The sequence below is a fragment of the Saccopteryx bilineata genome, chromosome 1 (assembly GCF_036850765.1).
Source record: "Saccopteryx bilineata isolate mSacBil1 chromosome 1, mSacBil1_pri_phased_curated, whole genome shotgun sequence".
NCBI classification, from domain to species: Eukaryota; Metazoa; Chordata; class Mammalia; order Chiroptera; family Emballonuridae; genus Saccopteryx; species Saccopteryx bilineata.
The window spans coordinates 314052524-314068110 of NC_089490.1; the positions used below are offsets into that span (position 1 = coordinate 314052524).

Genomic DNA, 15587 nt, shown 5'->3' on the forward strand with positions numbered 1-15587 from the left:
AAGACATTCATGCTTTTATAAAAAGTCCAATGTTAGATGGCTCTAGAACTGTTTAGTTTTGCAGCTCATCAGCATCATGAAGGAACAGCTTCTGTCTGTCTCCTGGAGAACCACTGTAGTCTTGTAGGGTGTTGTGTGCATTATAACCTCTGAAGAGTGCAAAATACAGACTGCATGACTGTTATGGCAGCACCACGTGGTGGAAAGAGGACCATGGCGATGATGTGGGCAAGGACCAGTGACGCCACAAATTACATGGCTTCTCAATGTGCACACTGAAATCATTAAGAGTGGTGACAAGAATGTAAGAGAAGGGCAGAAAAATGGGCTAAAATAACTTCAGTATATGAGGAGCAGCCAGGAAAATGGTAGATGATTGCAACACATGAGGATAATACATGGTATAATCTTAAGGCATGTGTTCCAATGGAGCTGGATTTTTAGAAAGCAAAGGAATAATGATCTGGCAGCAGCCATAAAGACCAAAAGGTATGTTCTCCTTTGGGCCCACAGGAAAACAAAAAGAGCATAATATGAGAAAGCTTCAGGGGGAATTATGGCCTTAGGCATGCAATTTTTCAAGTGACATTTAAATAACAGAATCATGGCCACAGGAAAAAATTGAAAAGAGGGTTATATTCCCAAATAAAAATTAAGGGTTTAGGTTCAATTATTCTGAAAAGAAAATAGATATTATGGGAAAATAACACTGGAGAACAATTTTTTTTTTCATTTTCTGTTGCATGAGGTTTTTAGAACTGTTTCTATATATTTCTGCATCGCTGATTCCAAATCTGAAATCCGCTTTTTGGTGCATGCTCTAGTTTTTATGCAATTTTAATTTTTTTTTGTTACAGTTAATGGCATGCATTGGTTTTTAAATTGGAGTTAAAGGGCAACAACTCTTGGATTGAACATAACCACAAGGCAATTAATATTTTACAAACATCACTTTTACATAATTATTTTTACATAATTGTGTAAAAATGTTTATGTAAAACATTATTTTACATAATTGTTTTTAAATGTAAAAAGTTATTATCTGATAAAAACACCCTCTTATTTTGTTTTAAGATTGAATCATGGCTTCTTTGAGTAGGCGTAAATGTAAGAATAGTCCTGACACCTTCTGTTATATATGTGGCTGTTACACACTTCAACATCAAAGGCGCAATATTTCATCATTTGGGACATGTACATATATTGCCTATTTCCAAGTTCCCCTTGGCAATCAAGGCAAGAATTGGGCTCCTCATATTGTGTGTCACAATTGTGAGGAAATGCTTCATGACTAGACAAAAGGAAAACGCAAAGGAATGCTTTTTGGTATACCCATGGTTTGGCATGAACCTAAGGACAACAGTAGTGACTGTTAATTCTGTCTGATCCATACAAAGGTCATCGACAAGAAAAAATGGCATATGATCACATATCCTAATATTTCTTCAGCAATACGACCTATACCACACTCTGAGATACTCCCGGTTTCAGTTTTCAATGTTTTCATTTCTTCTAAGGACGAAGAAAGTGAACATGGTGATCAAGTGTATTTTGATAAGATGCATTAGGAAATGGTTGTGGAATCTGAAGGGTCTTCTTCTGATGCCAAGCAGTCATTAACCCCTCAGCAGTTTAGCCAACCTGAATTGAATGACTTAGTAAGAGATTAGGGCCTATCAAAGAAAGCTGGGTTATTAGCCTTCAGGCTTCAAGAAAAGAATGTACTTCACCAGTCAGCTAAAGTATCCCATTTCAGGAAGCATGAACAAATTTTTGTGGACTTTTTTTCCAAAGACAAACACTTTGTTTACTGTCATGATATCAGTAGTCTTCTCAACCAGCTAGGTGTTACCACTTACAGTCAATAGAATGGCGACTATTTCTTCACAGCTCTAAACGGAGTCTGAAATGTGTTCTCCTACACAACGGTAATGTTTATGCAGCGGTTCCAATTGTTTGTTCAACTCATCTGTGAGAAAATTATAATAACATAAAGATTGTCTTTGACTTTCTGAAGTATGAGGAGCATAACTGGATCATTTCTGTGGATCTTAAAATGGTAAATTTCCTGCTAGGATAACAGAGAGGTTTCATGAAGTATCCTTGCTTTCTGTGTTTGTGGGACAGCCAAGCTCAGGAGAAACACTGGACGCAGAAGGAGTGGCCAAAATGTGAAGCTCTGGAAGTAGGGATGCAAAATATTGTAAATGAACCTGTAGTTAATGGAGACAGGATCATATATCCCCCACTTAATGAAGCAATTTGTTCAGGCTTAGAATAGAGAAAGTGAATGCTTTCAACATATTATTTCTGCTTTTCCTGCCTTGTCTTTCAAGAAGATAAAAGCAGGTGTATTCGATGGACCTCAAATTCAAACCCTCATATGTGACGAAGAATTTTCCAGAAGATAAATAAGGAGGAGAAAGCAGCATGGCAGTTTTTTGTGGCAGTTACAAAGAACTTGCTTGACAACAAAAAAGCAGAAAACTATGAACTTCTGGTTCAAAGGATGCTGTTGGCTTTCCGTGACACTGGGTGTAACATGAGCATTAAGATTTACTTCCTGAACAGTCACCTTGTTAAGTTTCCCAAAAATCTTGGAGCTGTTAGTGATGATCAGACTACTGCTGGAGCATCAAACAAGATTGTCCTCAACAAATACACAAACACAAGAGCTACAGATGCAAATTTTTGCCTGAGTAGAATTTAAATAAGTTTTGTGCAAATTTTATGATTAAGTGTTTTAATATGTTCTATTTTGAAATTGTAGACAAATTCTGATGCAATCACATCTTTTAGTGTATCAGTGTATTTACTGCATTATATAAATTATTATATTTTCATTTTCATAAAGATGATGCCCAAGAAGACATTCTACTTCATTATGTTAAACTAAATGTTGAAAATTTTACAATAAGATGAAAACCTAAAATCTTGAATTGCATTAAAACTGTAGCTTACAGAGAAAAACCAATGTTGGATTTGAGATCAGCCACTCGAATTAGGTAAAAACAAGTGCTTTTGTGGATGCAACAAAAATTTTCTTCCCCAGTGAACTGTCTTTGCTACAAGTTTCACCTCCCCCACGGCTACTGTTTTATTTGTCAGCAGGATTTAGGAGGATGCCATGTGGGTTGCTCTTAGCATCTGGCATTATAATTGTACTTTTAGGGCAGTGGCTCTTTGTTTTAAATTTTTTTTAATTTTATTTAGAAAATTAAATTTAATGGAGTGACATTGATTAATAAGAATACATATGTTTCAAGTAAGCATTTCTATAGCATTTGAACTTTTGATTGTGTTGTGTGCCCATCGCCCAAGGTCACATCATTTTCTATCACCATATGTTTGTCCCTTTTACTTCTTTTCCCTGGTAACCACATTATGTTTATCTCTGTCCATGAGTCTCATTTTTGTATCGCACCTATGTGAAATATCATATAGTTCTTAGCTTTTTTTGATTTACTTATATATTACTTCATATAGTGTTCTCAAAGTCCATCCTTGGACATTGCCATAAATGGCAACAAGGTTGTGGTTTGATCCCCAGTCAGGGCACAGAAGGGAAGCAATAAAAAAATGCATGACTGAGTGGAATGCCACATATTTCCTTTCCTCCACCCCCCTTCATTTCTTTTTAGAAAATCAATAAAAATTAAGCCCAACTGGTTGGATAGCTTAGTTGGTTAGAGCATCATCCCAGAGGGCAGAGGTTGATGGTTCAATTCCCCAGCAGGGCATATACAAGAGCAGATCTGTGTTCCTGTCTCCCTGCCTCTCTATCTCTAAAGAAAAATAAAAAAAAAGAATAAGTTGGTAGGCATTTAAATAATCTGATAAAAAAAGTTATAATCCAGTTTTCTCCAAGTATGCTGATAAAATATTAGCATTTTTATGTCAGCCAAGATGTGAAAGACTGCTTTAGTAAAAGTGCTGCTTCAGTGTAACCAAAATTGATAATTGTCCACTCTAATTGTTGAAATACACATTAATAAATTGTGGGTGTGTTTTTTTTTTAAATTTAATGCAGTGACATTGATAAATCAGGGTACATATGTTGAGAGAAAATATCTCTAGATTATTTTGACATTTGATTGTGCTGTATACCCCTCCCCCAAAGTTAAATTGTCTTCTGTCATCTTCTATCTGGTTTTCTTTGTGCCCCTCCCCTCCCCTAACCCCTCTCTCCTTCTTCACCCCCTCCCCCCTCCCCCATCCTCCCGCCCCTGTTGCCATCACATTCTTGTTCATGTCTCTGAGTCTCATTTTTATGTCCCTTCTATGTATGGATTCATCTTAGTTTTTTTTTTTTTTTTTTTTTCTGATTTACTTATTTCACTCCGTATAATGTTGTCAAGGTCCATCCATGTTATTGTAAATGATCCGATGTCATCATTTCTTATGGCTGAGTAGTATTCCATAGTATATATGTACCAAAGCTTTTTAATCCACTCGTCCTCTGACGGACACTTGGGCTGTTTCCAGATCCTCGCTATTGTGAACAATGCTGCCACAAACATGCGGGTGCATTTCTCCTTTTCGAGCCGTTCTATGGTGTCCTTGGGGTATATTCCTAAAAGTGGGATAGCTGGGTCAAAAGGCAGTTCGATTTTCAGATTTTTGAGGAATCTCCATACTGTTTTCCACAGTGGCTGCACCAGTCTGCATTCCCACCAGCAGTGCAGGAGGGTTCCCTTTTCTCCACATCCTCGCCAGCACTTATTCTGTGTTGTTTTGTTGATAAGCGCCATTCTGACTGGTGTGAGGTGATATCTCATTGTGGTTTTAATTTGCATTTCTCTAATGATTAGTGATGTTGAGCATTTTTTCATATGCCTATTGGCCATCTGTATGTCCTCTTTGGAGAAGTGTCTATTCATCTCTTTTGCCCATTTTTGGATTGGGTTGTTTGTCTTCCTGGTGTTGAGTTTTACAAGTTCTTTATAAATTTTGGTTATTAACCCCTTATCAGACGTATTGTCAAATATATTCTCCCATTGTGTAGTTTGTCTTTTTATTCTGTTCTTGTTGTCTTTAGCTGTGCAAAAGCTTTTTAGTTTGATATAGTCCCATTTGTTTATCCTGTCTTTTATTTCACTTCCCCTTGGAGATAAATCAGCAAATATATTGCTCTGAGAGATGTCGGAGAGCTTACTGCCTATGTTTTCTTCTAAGATGCTTATGGTTTCACGGCCTACATTTAAGTCTTTTATCCATTTTGAGTTTATTTTTGTGAGTGGTGTAAGCTGGTGATCTAGTTTCATTTTTTTGCAGGTAGCTGTCCAATTTTCCCAACACCGTTTGTTAAAGAGGCTGTCTTTACTCCATTGTATTTCCTTACCTCCTTTGTCAAATATCAGTTGTCCATAGAACTGTGGGTTTATTTCTGGGTTCTCTGTTCTGTTCCATTGATCTATATGCCTGTTCTTATGCCAGTACCAGGCTGTTTTGAGTACAATGGCCTTGTAGTATAACTTGATATCAGGAAGTGTGATACCTCCCACTTTATTCTTCTTTTTTAAGATTGCTGAGGCTATTCGTGTCCTCTTTTGGTTCCATATAAATTTTTGGAATATGTGTTCTATATCTTTGAAGTATGTCATTGGTATTGCATTAAATTTATAGATTGCTTTGGGTAATATAGACATTTTAATGATGTTTATTCTTCCTAACCATGAGCACGGTATATGCTTCCACTTGTTTGTATCTTCCTTGATTTCTTTTATCAATGTTTTGTAATTTTCCAAGTACAAGTCTTTAGTCTCCTTGGTTAAGTTTACTCCTAGGTACTTTATTTTTTTGGTTGTAATTGTGAAGGGGATTGTTTCCTTAATTTCTCTTTCTGACTGTTCATTGTTGGTGTATAAAAATGCCTCTGATTTCTGAGTATTGATTTTATATCCTGCCACTTTGCTGAATTTATTTATCAGGTCCAGTAGTTTTTTGACTGAGACTTTAGGGTTTTCTATATACAATATCATATCATCTGCAAATAATGATAGTTTTACTTCTTCTTTTCCAACTTGAATGCCTTTTATTTCTTCATCTTGTCTGATTGCTGTGGCTAGGACTTCCAGGACTATGTTAAATAAGAGTGGTGAAAGAGGGCACCCCTGCCTTGTTCCTGATCTTAAGGGTATTGCTTTTAATTTTTTCCCATTGAGTATGATGTTGGCTGCGGGTTTCTCATAGATGGCTTTTATAATGTTGAGGTATGTTCCCTGTATTCCCACTTTGCTGAGAGTTTTGATCATGAATGGGTGCTGGATTTTATCAAATGCTTTTTCTGCATCTATTGAAATTATCATATGGTTTTTCTCCTTCTTTTTGTTTATGTGATGAATCACATTGATTGATTTACGAATATTGTACCAGCCTTGCCTCCCCAGAATAAATCCCACTTGATCATGGTGTATGATTTTTTCCATATATTGTTGGATCTGGTTTGCTAATATTTTGTTGAGGATTTTAGCATCTATATTCATCAGAGATATTGGCCTATAATTTTCTTTCTTTGTGTTGTCTTTGCCTGGTTTTGGAATCAGAATTATGCTCGCCTCATAAAAGGAGCTTGGAAGTCTTCCTTCCTCTTGAATTTTTTGAAATAGTTTGAGAAGGATAGGAGTTAGTTCTTCTTCGAATATTTGGTAGAATTCCGTTGTGAAGCCATCAGGCCCCGGACTTTTCTTTGTTGGGAGTTTTTTGATAACTGTTTCGATCTCATTTGGTGTAATCGGTCTGTTTAGGTTTTCTGATTCTTCCAGATTGATTTTTGGAAGATTGTATGTTTCAAGGAATTTGTCCATTTCATCTAGGTTGTCTAGTTTTTTGGCATACAGTTCTTCATAGTATTTTCTTACAATATTTTGTATTTCTGTTGTGTCAGTTGTTATTTCTCCTCTCTCATTTCTAATTTTATTTATTTGAGTCCTCTCTCTCTTTTTCTTGGTGAGTCTACTTAAAGGTTCATCAATCTTGTTTACCTTTTCAAAGAACCAGCTCCTAGTTTCATTGATCCTCTGTATTGTTTCTTTAGCCTCTACGTCATTTATTTCTGCTCTGATCTTTATTATTTCCTTCCTTCTACTACATTTGGGCTTTACTTGCTGTTCTTTTTCTAATTCTTTTAGATGCAGGGTTAAGTTGTTTATTTGAGCTTTTTCTAGCTTCTGAAAGTGTGCCTGTAGTGCTATGAACTTCCCTCTCAGCACTGCTTTTGCTGTGTCCCATAAATTTTGAGTTGTTGTATGCTCATTGTCATTCGTTTCTAGGGATTTTTTTATTTCTTCTTTGATCTCATTCTTAATCCATTCATTATTTAACACCCTGCTATTTAGTTTCCATGTGTTTGAGAATTTCTGAGCTTTTCTGCTGTGATTCATTTCTAGTTTCATGCCGTTGTGATCAGAGAAGGTGCTTGATATGATTTCAGTCTTCTTAAATTTGTTGAGAGCACTTTTGTGCCCTAACATGTGGTCTATCCTAGAGAATGCACCATGAGCACTTGAAAAGAATGTATATTCTGCTGCTTTAGGGTGAAAGGATCTGAAGATATCTATTAAATCAAGTTGATCTATTGTTTCCAATAAGTCTGCTGTTTCTTTGTTAATTTTCTTTCTTGAGGATCTATCTAGTGATGTTAGTGGGGTATTGAAATCCCCTACTATTATAGTATTGCTGTTGATCTCGCCCTTTAAATCCATCAAAGTCTGTTTTATATATTTGGGTGCTCCTATATTAGGTGCATAGATATTTATAATAGTTATATCTTCCTGTTGGATTACTCCCTTTATCATTATGTAGTGGCCTTCTTTATCTCTTACTATATCCTTTGTTTTAAAGTCCAATTTGTCTGATATAAGTATTGCTACCCCAGCTTTTTTTTCATTTCTGTTTGCATGAAACGTTTTTTTCCATCCTTTGACCTTCAATCTATGTGTATCTTTTGTTCTAAGGTGTGTCTCTTGTAGACAGCATATGTATGGATCCTGTTTTCTTATCCACGCAGCTACCCTATGTCTTTTGATTGGATCATTTAATCCATTTACATTTAAGGTTATTATTGATATGTAGTTTATTGCCATTTTCTTCTTTAAAGGTGTATTCCTTTTTTTGCTATATTCTTTTCCAACTTTGATCTGTTTACAACAGGCCCCTTAACATTTCCTGCAGCATTGGTTTGGTTGTAATGAATTCCTTGAGTTGTTTTTTGTCTGGGAAGCTTTTTATTTCTCCTTCAATTTTAAACGATAGCCTTGCTGGATAAAGTAGTCTTGGTTGTAGGTTCTTGTTCTGCATTACTTTAAATATTTCTTGCCATTCCCTTCTGGCCTCAAGTGTTTCTGTTGAGAAGTCGGATGTCATCCTAATGGGGGCTCCTTTGTAGGTGATAGCTTTTTTTTCTCTTGCAGCTTTTAATATTTTCTCTTTATCGCTTAGCTTTGGTATTTTAATTATGATGTGTCTTGGTGTAGGTTTCTTTGGGTTTCTCTTTAATGGAGTTCTCTGTGCTTCTTGGACTTGTAAGAGTTTCTCTTGCATTAATTTAGGGAAGTTTTCAGTTATGATATGATTGAACAAAGTCTCTATCCCTTGTTCTTTTTCTTCTTCTTCAGGAACCCCTATGATGCGGATGTTATTTCTCTTCATGTTGTCACAGAGCTCTCTTAGTGTTTCCTCTGACTTTTTGAGTCTCTTTTTTCTTTTCTTCTCTGCTTTCATGCCTTCATTCCAGTTGTCCTCCAACTCACTGATTCGATCCTCTGCTGTATCCACTCTGTTTTTAATTCCTTCCATTGTGGTCTTCATTTCTGATATTGTATTTGTCATCTCTGACTGATTCTTTTTTAATATTTCAATATCCTTTTTTATACTTGCTATTTCTTTATTTAGGTTTTCAAACTGCCCCTCCATTGTTGTTCTAAGATCCCTAAGCATCCTTACAATCATTATTTTGAACTCCGCATCTGGAAGTTTGATTATTTCCATATCACTCAGCTCATCTCTCAAGGGTGTCTCTTGTGGTTTCATTTGGGTTGCACTCCTTTGTCTTCTCATAATGGTGTTTTATTTGTAGAGTTGCTTGAGTCTAGGCTTGGTGTTTTCTGCCTCCTGTTTTCAGTTGTGTTATTTCTCGGTCTTCTTGGATTGGTATCAGCTATTATTTGTAATCCACTTTCGGATTTGGGCAGCTTTGAAGTCTTGATTTGTTTGTTTTCTTAACAGGTGATAGTCTTGTTAACTGATCTCAGCAGGGGGCTTCCTTGAAACTGTAACCAGGAATGCTGTGGGTGTAACCTGAGACGCTGAAGGTCTGTTCCACCAACTAATCTCACTGGGGGCAGGGTTTTTTCTCAGCTTCAGTAGGGGGAGGTGTATCTGAGATCTCCATGGAGACCTGAGTTACTGCCCCTCCTCCCCACTTCTTGTTTTCAGCTGTGTCTTGTTGCGCTGATTGGAGCTGGAGAGATGTCCGGAGATCTCTGATCCGGAAGCACTTCAGCTCTGTTTTTTGAAAGGTTCAGTCCCTCCCCCAGCTATGGCCGCCTCCAGCACGAATGAGTCAGCTTTTTTATTTCATTTCTTGTATACCTTAGCCCCTCACAGTCTGTCCCTCTCCTTGTCCTTTCCACTTGGGAGATAAGCTGGTCTTTTCAACCCACCTTGCACCCTGGTCACCAGGTAAGTGGCTGTGAGCAGTAGTTTCTGCTCTTTTTCCTCTGTGAAATCCTCTCTGGGCTCTCAGCCTCACACCCCCCCCCTGCTGTTCCTGTAAGCAGAGGAGATTCAGGCACTCCTTACCAGGTTTATTGTGGCTTCCTCTTTGCTCCTTGGTTTTTGAGAGCTGTTCTTGCAGTTCAGTGTTGGTTTTTCATGCTGATTTTTCCTAAATTGATTTGTATTCCAGTTTGGTGTTGAGAGCTGGGCGTCTGTGTATCCGCCTACTCCGCTGCCATCTGGGATGTCTTCTGAATCAATTGGGTCCTGTTCCCACTAACCTGTGCAGGTCACTCTCCGTCCCTCAGCCTCACTGGGCATCAACTTTCTCGCGGAAAAATCTGTGGGTGTGTTTTTTATAAGCATCCTCAATTTAGTGGAGTAGTTACTGCCTGATAAAGCCATGCCAGCCTGTACTGAAAGAAAGGGAAATTTGGAATCTTTTACTATTGTGATGTAAGTACTGTACCAACAACATGAAAAATTTTAATTAACAGGTATTTTTTCGGGGGTATGCCCAATCGTTATGGCCCCTTTTTTGGATATCCCTCTGACTTTAAAAATCTCCAACCTCTATGCTGCCTTTTAAGAACTCACCTTATTAGGTCAGACCCATCCAGGATAACCTTTCTTTTGATGAACTCAACTGGTTAGGGGAATTAATGACATCTGAAAAAAATATCTACTTTACAATCAAGACTGTGATATGCTCTCATGTCTACAAGTCTTGCCCACTCTCAAGAAAAAGAGACTTTTTCAAAGGCTTACCTCATCAGGAGTTATCTTAGAATTCCGCCTAATGCATTTACTTCAAGACCTTGTCTTATAGTTTCAACATCTGGATCGCTGAGTATGGTTCTGCGTATTACCTTATTTTTGATAGTGGGTATTTTTTTCTTTTTTTTTTCTGTGTGCCTTGTAATTTTTGAATAAATACTAAACATTGTAGGTAAAAGAACAGTAGAGACTCAGGTAAGTAGTATTTACATTTGTAAATGGCTTCTCTCTTTTCTTATAATTTCTTTGATTTGGGAGGGGGTGTTGTGTATGTCTAGTTATAAATTGTGCTGAATTTGGACTTTATTGTTGCTATCATTACTTTCAGTGTATCATAGGCTTCAAAGTCATCTAGTGATGGGCTGCTGTTATCCTAGATTTAATGTGGAGACCGAGGAGCAAGAAGGTTATTCTCAGTTTCCCTGTTTCTCCCATAAGCTTTCAGCCATCTCTTCCCCTCTCTGCTACATTGGAGGCTTCTCTATATGTATGTTCTTACTGCCCCCCTCAGTAGTCAACAGGTGTTACTTGTTCATTAGTACTAGGCTTGTGATGAGAGCAAACTAGAATTTTCTGTTGTGCTTGTCTAGAATTAGTCGTAAGCCAGCAGTTTCACATTAGCATTGAAGATGAGACTTGCTCAATATTCCGATCCTTCTATCTCCTAGAAACAAAACTGTAGTTCATCTTGGGTAGACAATTTTTGTCTCTTACCAACAGTAGTAGATGTTTGCATGGTATTGATGTAGGCTCTTGGGCCCTTAACAGTTTCCTGCTCCTCCTGCTGGTGTAGATTTTTGCTTCAGTTCCTTCTCCAGACTCAATGGTTCTTTGTGCCATGGAGACAAAAGATTATTTGCTCCTCCTCCAGTAGACAGAGACTTGATTTGTAGAAGAAAAGAGTCTGGGAAGTGAGATAGGACTCCCCAGTAGGAGATGTTCAAGTCACACACACTTGCTCCACCAAAGAAACCTCTGTTCAGTGTTGCCCCCCGCCCACCTGTCTTTCTTCTGAGCATTCAGTAAAAGGTCATGAGAAAGAGCTTGCAAATGAGTTCAAATTATCTTGATTCAAGATCCTTAGCTATTTAAAAGGGGCATGTTAACCAACATTTGCCCTTTCAGAATTCGTTAATATTTTACTGAACTCTTCTTACCCTTTATGGTGGTTCCAGAGCAGCACCGACCTCCTGTTTGTTGTACCAACAGTGAAACTGCTTGTGTATCACCTTTCCCCTCAGAAAGGAAGTTGTCCTTTGGTTACCGTGAGCAGTTCCCTTTGAATATAAGAAAGTTATAATTTTGTAGATTATTTGGCTATTTTTTATTGACTTGTTTTGTTGCTTTTTATTTCCTAGGCAGAGGCTGAAGCCCATAGTTACCAAGTAGAAGTAAATATAGCTTTGTTTATTGAGCTCCTATTATCAGGTTTTGTGATGAACAATTTACAGGCATTTATTTTCGACTTCTCAGCAACATCAAATGCTAGGTATTTTTGTTCTTTTACACATAAAACAACAGCCCTCCTCCCAACCAGAGGCAAGACAAATAGCGCCCGAACAACAATTTCTATTTAGTTTTCTCTTGATTCTAAAGCTTTTTTCACTACTCATTGTTGGAACCAATGAGAGAGACAAAGTGGAGAAATCTGTAGAAATGGTCTTGTAACAGTATAGTCTATTACAGAGACAAGCACAGAATGTAGGAAAATTAAAAAGAGTGATTTCCAAACTGAGATTCAGGAATACCTACCCAAAAAGATGATTCTAGATTGCTTCTTGATGGACGAATAGGAATTAGGCATAAAGGAATAAAAGATATATATGTGCCCACTCAGCTTCTTTTGAATATCTTTCTATGTTTAGTTTCTGCTTCCCTATTATGTAAGCCAGTATTTGATTTTCCTCTCTTTTTTGCCTCTAGGTCACAAGCGTGTGACTTAGCACCACCAGTGAGATATTCCTGCCCAATGTTTGAATTGGAAAGAGGCCATGCTTGAACTGCATTTCCTGGGAAGGTAATAGAATAGAGTATGCTAGAGAAGCAATAGAAACAGTACTAGCAGCAGTGTCCTTTGTTCAGTGCTTGCTCTGATATATCTGTTTACTGGTAGTTGGACATAGCTTGGAAGTGGATAAGTGATATACTTCAGGCATCGTTCTTGGATGCTTTGCCTTCAGGCCTGATTCTCTGTGTTTCCCAGAGATTTTGTAAACTGTCTAGTATCTATTGAGAAATTTATTTTTGCTTAACTGAACTAGAGTGGTTCGGTTGGTTATAGTTAGAAAGCGTATCTGAAATAGGGCATTCCAGATAGAGTTAAAAATTGGAAAAATCTAGAAAAAAGGAAATATTTTGAAAACTAGAGCTATGAATAAATATTAAAGTGGAAAGTATGTACGAGAAGACACTAGAGATATTTATATGTCTTATTTAATGGACATTGAGTTATTTTAATCAAGAAGGTGACAGGATCATATTTGAATTTTAGAATACTCACTCTGGCAGCCATGTAGAAAATGGGCTAAAAGGGGATATTGTGATACAAGGACCAAGGAGACCTATTGTCTCCTACAATTAGGAGACAATTGTAACAACAGTGAAAAATTATGACTTGTTGTATTAAGTCAGTCCTACATTCATGAAGAGTATAGGACCGAGTAAGGAGATATTAAGATGTTGATTAATTGGATGTAAGAATAATGAATAAAAGGGGTTATAGAATGATTTTCATGTTTCTAATTTTGGGGATTAGATAAATGGTTGTGCTACTCACTGAGACATGAAATACAAGAAGAGCTAGGTATATAGAATGAAAAATGAGAAGTTTGACATGTGGAAATTGAGAAATCAAAAAAAGATGACCAGTAGGAAATTGAATACGTGGGACTAGATTAGAAGTTAGAGATTTCTGAGTTGATAATATATAGGGGATTGTAGACATCGATGATGCTGAGATTGACTAGGTAAAATACATCCTATGAGAAGAGAAAGGGGTGCATGACACATCCCTGAATAATATCAACAGGTCTAGTTGGAGGAAATGAGGAACATAAAATAGACTGAAAAGGAAGAGACAGAGGATGAAGGAGAAAACTAAAAAATAAAAAAATCAGTTTGCTCAATTCCATATTAAGAATGTTTAGTTAATATTGCTACAAAATGTTTACTGTTACCTTAGAAAGGACATTTTGGTGAAGCGATGGAACCAAGAAGAGGGGTTAAATAAAGAATTAAAAGCCACTCTTTTCAGTAACTAAGGTAAAAAAGGAAAGAGAGAACTGTCATTCTCTGAAGTAAAATGAAAAGACAAATGATCATATGCCCTGCCACATGAATATTGGTATGAGTGACTTAACAAGATAGGAACAAAGACCAATTGGAATCAAGGAACTACTGTATTAGGGCTTAAGTACAGCAACTGCAATGACCTTGGAGTCAATAGTCAATCAAGATGATAACAAAATTTAGAATATATATATATATATATATATATATATATATATATATATATATGCCAAATGCCACAGTCCTTGATGACTGTGAGACAATGAGGTGGAAGGTAGAAGTCAGATGATCAAATGGAAAAGTGGGCAGTCCATTTTGACAGCATGGTTAAATGACATGACTTCAAAAAGGAGGTTTTTTTGTTTGTTTAGTTCATGATGTAAAGGTGTAATTGTGAGGATTGCCATTCCTTTTTTTCCCTAAATTTGTGATATATGAAGTTGTATAATCAGAAGAAAGTGATGTTATCAGGAGATTGGACAATGTTCTGAAGAGTGGTTGAGGATATTGCAAATTCCCTTACTTTATATTGAGGGCAGTTAGGAGAATATTGGCAAGGTCAGGGAGAGAGGGAAGCAGTGGGAAGACAAATGGGAGAAAGATGAGAAGTGCAGAAGAGTATTGGAAGGAGAACGTTGGATGAGACAGAGAGATGATTGGGTTGATTTCAATGTGATGTTATGACCAACAATGACATGGATGTTAGTCTAATGGGTTGAAAGGTTCAAGTAATGCTCAAGTCAAATTCTTGTGCACCCATTCTACCCTGTCAAGATTGGTGGCTCCATGGTTCCAACCTTCTCTGTAGCCCTTCTAGGCTGTGAGGCCTGAACCTGCTTGAGTGTTGGAGATTGGTGGTGCACTTCAAAAGAGTCCCATGGACTGGCTGGGAATACAGAAATGTAGAGAGACCAAGGAATGCATTAAATCACATGTACAGGACCGCAATTATGGCTCTGGTGACCAAAGATGATCATCTTAACAAAGACCAATGTATGCTGTCTCCAACAATGGCAGAATGCACCACTGGAGATAGCATCAGCAGATAACATCCCCAAAGAAGAAAAACTATGGTGAGAAAAGGAAACCACTAAACAGCTAATCCAACTGTTCTCAGTGGATCTTGGAAAGCAGCTCTATGAATTTTAGGAAGAGAATAAGACCCAATTACTGCAGAAGCCAAATTTGTGAAGCAGCTGAATCATAATGTGAGATGATTTTTCATGCGTTTGAATATGAAGAACTTGAGAACAAACCCAGGATTTCTATGATTCCATGGCAGGAAAATTCAGTTACCCTGAGATAGTCCAGCCTGTGTCTGAACTTGAGGCAGGAAGAAATGCTAACATAGTTGCCCTCCTAAAATGTTCATTATGTTGTTGCGCTCCTGCAACTAACATTTTATTTTTCCATTGAATGGGATTGTGTTTCGCCACTGTTGCTCAGTTGATTTCCCCAGATGTGCGTCTGTTTATTTTCAATTGTCTGGATTCCAGCAAGAAAAATGATACAATTTGGGCCATAAAAGAAGCCACAGAACAGGATGTGGTCATAAAAATGCATGGATGAAGACTTAGGGGTAGGATGTCTTTTTATGAACTAACTAAATACATTTAAAAAACATTTAAAACAAAGTTCTCTTGCAGGTCTGAAGCCCTAAGAACAGACCTGTTCTGATGGTGATCTGTTGTGACCAGAGCCACTCTACCACCTGGGGCAGAGGCCAAGGAGCCATCCCCAGCACCCAGGCCATCTTTGCTCCAATGGAGCCTCGCTGCAGGAGGGGAAGAGAGAGACAGAGAGGA

At 37.5% G+C, this 15587-nt stretch overlaps 1 pseudogene; it reads left to right on the forward strand.

Annotated features, from left to right (window-relative positions):
- The first annotated feature begins 11656 nt into the window (after positions 1–11656).
- LOC136319539 (5'-deoxynucleotidase HDDC2 pseudogene) lies at positions 11657–15198 on the forward strand (annotated as a pseudogene).
- Positions 15199–15587: the final 389 nt, after the last annotated feature.